Below are 6,640 nucleotides of genomic sequence, written 5' to 3' on the forward strand. Positions count from 1 at the left end.
CCACTGCAGGTATTCTTTTGTGCATTAGCAACAAAAACATAATTTGAGTCTGAGAGGGTTAACTCCAGGCATGGCATAAGTGACACAGGAAATCAGCAGGGAGATCTCTCCATAGTGTTAAATCAATTTCATGTTGCTATTTAATCAATAACTGCCCCCTGCACATTGCCCTCCAAGGCTTGTCTGACCTTAAGTTTAATGGCATCTGAATATTGACCATGTGCCAAAGATACACATAGTTGTGCATCTGTGTCTTCTGAGCACATTACATTGATTTAGATTTATTTCAGTGAGACTCACTTTAACCTTAACCATAACCGTTACTTGCAATAACATTAGGATAACCTTCAAACAGATCTTCACCTTTAAATTTAATAATTAACCTTTTGTCCCACATGACTCTCTAACTCTGTAACCATTGATTCCTGTAACACTAATTCATAGTTCCAATTGTTATTAACAGTTAGTAATAACTGGACATCACACTCAGACACACATACAAATATAAAATACTATGATATCATTCCTTAAACTATTTAGAGCAGCAGCTAAAGTAACTTTAACTACTTTAAACAAATGCAAAATAAAACTGAGGTAACATCCTGTCTGAAGCATACAGGACACACTCTGACAAGTTGGCAGTTAAACATTGTTTTTTTTATTTTATTTCCGTTGTTGTTGTTTTTTAAAATTAATATCCACTTAAGAACGCTTAACAAATAATCCATCGATGACAATTTGGCAACATGGCAGTCGGCCACATCTGCTGGCAGTTGACATAACAAGCATGGAGCTATGCCAACAGCGCGTCTCCAAAAACATTTTAAACTTATTTTAGCCACCTAACATAAACTGTGAAATTCTAATAATAACAGGAGAAAAACGGAGTGCCTTTTTTAAATGGCGAGAACTAATCGGGAATGGGTGAGTCACCACTTTGGTCAAGGCTGAAACAGCTTGGACAAATATCTCTGTGCATCAGCCAGCTAAAGCTCAAACCAGTGACTCAGCCAATATGTGGAGCCCACAGTAATAATACTAAAGTGTTTTCTCATGAGAGTGAGAAAGCTCATACACTGATGAAGCGTAATACTAGGACTGTATATAACCGTGATTACTTTGATCAACCGGGAGACCGTGACTACCTGCCATGAATCATTTAAGTGACAAAAAGGTTTTGTTGCACTGTCATGTAAACAGAACACGGCTTTCACATCCTTACATCTGTAGAAATCTTAGCTTCAAAATATTCACCTAGCTTCCTTATTCACCTAAATTCAGCATCTATCTTAGAAGGAAAACAAAAGAATATTAAAAAAATGCATCAAAGTTTAACACAAGATTCAATAATCGCTACAGATTCTTCTTTTCACTGCAATTATTGTGCCTGCATTTGAATAAAACGTGTAGCAAAGTACTGGACAGCGGTAAGATAACTTTGTTTTCCCTCTGTGGGATTTTGTACACAGCATGGATAGTATCATTGTAGCAAAATATGAAATAATCTTTCACCCAGTAGGACGATCATTTTCCTGGAGCCTTTGTTACTCACTGAGTCCAGTGAACAGATTTCGTTGACCAAATGGAATTTGCTTGTGTTCAGTGTGAGCTGGTTGGCTGTGGAGACTGTTCAGACCCATTTGTGTTGATGTTACAGACTCAACTCGCTTGTTACATTTCTTCTCGGTTAACATCACATGTGGCAAATCTGATGATCTGCAAGGGACAAGAGCTTCATCTTCTGCTGTGCCAAGATGTTAGAATTTTGTTGTATATCTGTCTTTAAATACAGTTGTGACTGGGGCATGCAGGCCTGTGATCAGGCACTGATTTAGGGAGCACTGGCAAAGCACACATTTTATGTATTGTGATCACGTTCACTGGAAGCCAAAATCATGACTGAGGCTGAATTTAATGAATTGTGCAGCCCTACTTAATAACATGTGGACTGTTATGAAACTTTACTCAAAGACTGCTACAGACAGCAGGATTGCCTCTAGTAGGTTTTGTGGGCTTTTAGCATGTCCATCAAATAAATTAAGTGTAAAAATGAAGCTTATGACACTGAATAAATATAAAGTAATGACAAAGTGCTAATTTGCAATTATTAGAATCCTTATGCACGAAACAAAGACTATGAGCATGACAATTATCAGTGTTGCCATTGTGTTATTAGCTCTGATGCAGTCTCTAAGTAGACTTTTTAAGCAATGCAAGGGTTAGTTTTGAAGTTTGCTCAAGAGTGGAGCATAGAATGGGATTGATAGATGAATTGGTGTGTAGATGCTGTACTGGTCTGTTGTGGTGAACGGAGAGCTGTCTGTAAAAGCAAACCTCTCAATTTACCAAACCATCTATATTACGGGATTGTGACCGAAAGATTGAGGCATGCCTTGGTGTCCACACAGATGAGCTGGAGGAAGTGTTTAGGAAGAGGGTGGTCTGGGCTTCTCTCTTTACCCTGGTGCCACCACAAGCTAGAGCCAAACAAGTGGCAGAAAAATGCATGAATAGATGGAATTCATTAGTGGTGCAACGGATCAAAAATCTCACGGTTTGGATCGGATCACGGTTTTAAGTCACGGATCGGATCAATTTTTGGATCAGCAAAAAAAGAAAAAAGACAAAAATTGAACATTTACTTATTTACTTATTGAAGTATTTTTTGCCTGTTAAAAACATTCAACTCAAGACTCATTCCACGCAATTATTAAAAAAAAAGTTATGATACAATATAGGGCAGTGTAGGGCTTTGTATCTACCACTCAATTCAATTTTATTTATAAAGCGCCAAATCACAACAACAGTCGCCTCAAGGCGCTTTATATTGTAAGGTAGACCCTACAATAATACACACCGCTCATTATATCGCACTCTGCTGTGATATAATGAGCTGTCACAGTCACGTAGCTTTCCGTTGCCCTGGAGCTCCACCCATTTGTAGTAGTTAGGGCAACAGAAGATGCCTGGGACAGTTCAGCCATAACTTAAATCTTTTCCTGCTCATACATGCTTGGAACGATCTTGCCTCTAAAGTGGACGCGCGACGGGATATCATAGCGTGGCTCAAGCACGTTCATCATAGTTTAAACCCCTTGTTTTGCACAATGGAATACGGCCTCCCGTCTGCAGCTAAACTCCCCAGTAGCTTCTGTAATAGCTTTAGCCCGGTCGGATTGGGCAGCAAAGGGCTGCTTAAATACCGCAAACTCCTCTGCTCCTCCACTTGGGCCGCTAGCACTGGCCATAACTATCGCTTGACAGACTGACCACGCGCACCATACACATACTTTTTTTTCTTCTTTTTCGAATTTTCGTATCACGTGCGTACCGAACCGTGGAGTGGGATCGGTTCGGATTACCGATCAACCGTGATCCGTTGCACCACTAGAATTCACCCAAATGAATGTCAGCAAATGCTCATTAACATTTACTAAAATGCTCCAAGCCAACTCTTGACACCATTTCAAAGCTTAGTTGGCTGGATGTTGTAAAAAGTGTTAACCTAAAGCAGAAGTTTGCATACAGGTCAACAGCCAAGATGAAATAGTTTTGCATGGAAACATATGAGAACTTACATTTAGAATTTCAGTAGTATAATGGCTGAAGCAAGCAGACAGGAAGATACTGCCAGCACCGGAAACGTGCTCGTCATCTCCGAGCATGAAGTAAGGAGAGCCTTCAAGAGAGTGAACACCAGGAAAGCAGCAGGACCAGACGGCATCCCAGGTCGTATCCTAAGAGACTGCGCATACCAGCTAGCTCCTGTGTTCACTGAGATATTCAACATCTCTTTATCTCAGTCGGTGATCCCCACATGCTTCAAAGAGTCCATCATTGTTCCTGTCCCGAAGAAACCCCACCCTGCTTCTCTCAATGACTATCGCCCTGTAGCCCTCACCTCAGTAGTGATGAAGTGCTTTGAACGCCTGGTCAGAGACTTCATCATTTCTTCACTACCAGACACACTGGACCCACTACAGTTCGCTTACCGTCCAAATCGTTCCACAGACGATGCCATCTCTCATCTCCTCCACACATCACTCACTCACTTGGACACTAGAAGGGGGAATTATGTTAAAATGCTCTTCATAGACTACAGCTCTGCATTTAACACCATAATTCCCTCCACACTCACCACCAAGCTGGAGCATCTGGGACTCAGCTCATCTATGTGTCAGTGGATCTCCAACTTCCTAACTGGCAGACCACAGGCAGTAAGGATGGGCGGACATGTCTCAGCCTCCACCACTCTCAGCACTGGAGCCCCCCAGGGGTGTGTTCTGAGCCCCCTGCTGTACTCTTTGTACACATATGACTGTGTGGCCACTACCAGCTCCACCACCATCATCAAGTTTGCTGACGACACCGTCGTGGTGGGCCTGATCTCTGATAACAACGAGACGGCCTACCTGAAGGAGATTAGGAATCTGGAGAACTGGTGCCAGAGGAACAACCTCCTTCTAAACGTCAGTAAGACAAAGGAGCTGATAGTGGACTTCAGCACTAAGCAGGAGAGGAACTACCAGACCCCCGTCATCAACGAGTGCCCAGTGGAGAGAGTGGACAGCTTCAAATACCTCGGAGTTCACATCACGCAGGACCTGTCATGGTCCTGTCACATCAACACCGTGTTGAAAAAGGCCCGACAGCGTCTCTACCACCTCAGACGCTTGAGAGACTTCCAACTGCCCTCCAAGGTGCTCAGGAACTTTTACTCGTGCACCATAGAGAGCATCCTGGCGGGAAACATCTTAACCTGGTTCGGGAACAGCACCATGCAGGACAGACGAGCTCTACAGAGGGTTGTGCGGTCAGCTGAGCGCACCATCCGCTCCGAGCTCCCTGACCTGCACTCAATCTACAGCAGGCGGTGCTGGACCAAGGCCAGGAAGATCGTGAAGGACCTCAGCCATCCCAACAACAGACTGTTCTCTCTGTTGAGGTCAGGAAAGCGATTCCGCTCCCTGAAGACCAACACAGAGAGACTGAGGAGGAGCTTCTTCCCGCAGGCGATATGGTCTCTCAATCACACCACCACACAGTACTGACCCACACATATGGTTCTTACACACACACTGGACTTTCTGGACTTTGGTTTTGCACAACACTGGTCACTATATTCTTCATTTCCGGTTAATACTTGTACAGCTGCTGTTATTGTGTATATATTTATTTATATTTAGATTTCTTCATACATTCTTATATAGTTCTATATTGTGTATTGTGTATTTTGTTGTACAGTTATTTTATTTTCAACTTTAATTTATATATTTATCTTTATCTTATTCTTCCCAGTTAAATTTACCCTTCATTCTAATTTGTGTTGTACAGTTATTTCATTTTTAACCTTAATTTATATTCTATTCCTTCCTAGTTAAATTTACCCTTTTTAATTTTTCATATTTATTTCCTATCTTATTCATAGCCTTTTCCTTTTTTGTTTTCTTTAGGTCACGAGCAGTTGTCCAAGCATTTCACTACATATCGTACTGTGTATGACTGTGTACGTGACAAATAAAATTTGAATTTGAATTTGAATTTGAACGTTTGTTATTTTTTCATTTACTTGGGGAAGTTTTCCAAGTGACTTCTCGCTTCTGGCATCAACTGCTGGCAGGACTGACTCACCGAGAAACTGGGTTTCCCTGGAGCAGGATTTAACTGGGAAGTACACCTAAGGCAAGTTTGGGGAGGACAAACAGCTCCCGCTGAACATTCACTGCTCAGTATGAATACAGACCATGAAAGCATGACTTTACAATACTTTTCATAACACGTCCTACAGGGATACCTGCCTTGTGGCGTCCAAATGTTTGTAGTGACATTTGTTAGCTTGCACTTCCTAAAAAATTGGAAATGACTTGTAAGACAGGTCTGCTTTACCCAGCTGATCATGTGTTGCTGCAGCAGTAACAAATGACAGGTTCAGGCATTGAAGAATCGTGCAAAGCCACAGTGGATATTCCAGTGCCATGGACCCTTGGTTGGTCTCAGATAGATAGCTTTAGCTGATGTAGCTGATATTATAATAATTTGTGACTGACTATAAATCATATTAGCTTCATATTAGCTTTAAGACAGCACTGATTTGTGTTCATGGACATTCATTTTATTTTGTTTGCTACCAGACAGCCTGGGGGCAGTTGTAAAGTACTCATGAAAGTACATTCATCCTATCTTTATTGATACAAATTGTTTGTTTGTAGTGGGATTAACACTTGACCAGTTTGGCCCCGATTGCTCAGTAGGAAGCAGCTAGACCCAGAACAAGCTAGGTGTTAAAGTCAAAGTTCAAAATGATGTCACAATGAGAATTCTGACACCATTCCTCAGTAGCTCCGATGCGCTGCATTACAACTTGAATTCTTTCTATTATAGAAAATCTTTCATTTCAGAATAAAATAAATAGCTTAAAATGAGATAAAAGTGACATTTTATTTATTATTACATTAGGACACATTGACCTGCAGCAAATGTTAGGCTTTTCCTCAAGACCATCCATCCATTCGCTTCCGCTTATTTATCCTTTTCAGGGTCACGGGGGGCGCTGGAGCCTATCCCAGCTGTCATAGGGCGAGAGGTGGGGTACACCCTGGACAGGTCACCAGTCTGTCACAGGGCCAACACACAGGGACAG

Source organism: Copadichromis virginalis, linkage group LG11 (genome assembly GCF_057382275.1).
Source record: "Copadichromis virginalis isolate Kocher_CV1m ecotype Utaka linkage group LG11, C_Virginalis_male_GT1.1, whole genome shotgun sequence".
NCBI classification, from domain to species: domain Eukaryota; kingdom Metazoa; phylum Chordata; class Actinopteri; order Cichliformes; family Cichlidae; genus Copadichromis; species Copadichromis virginalis.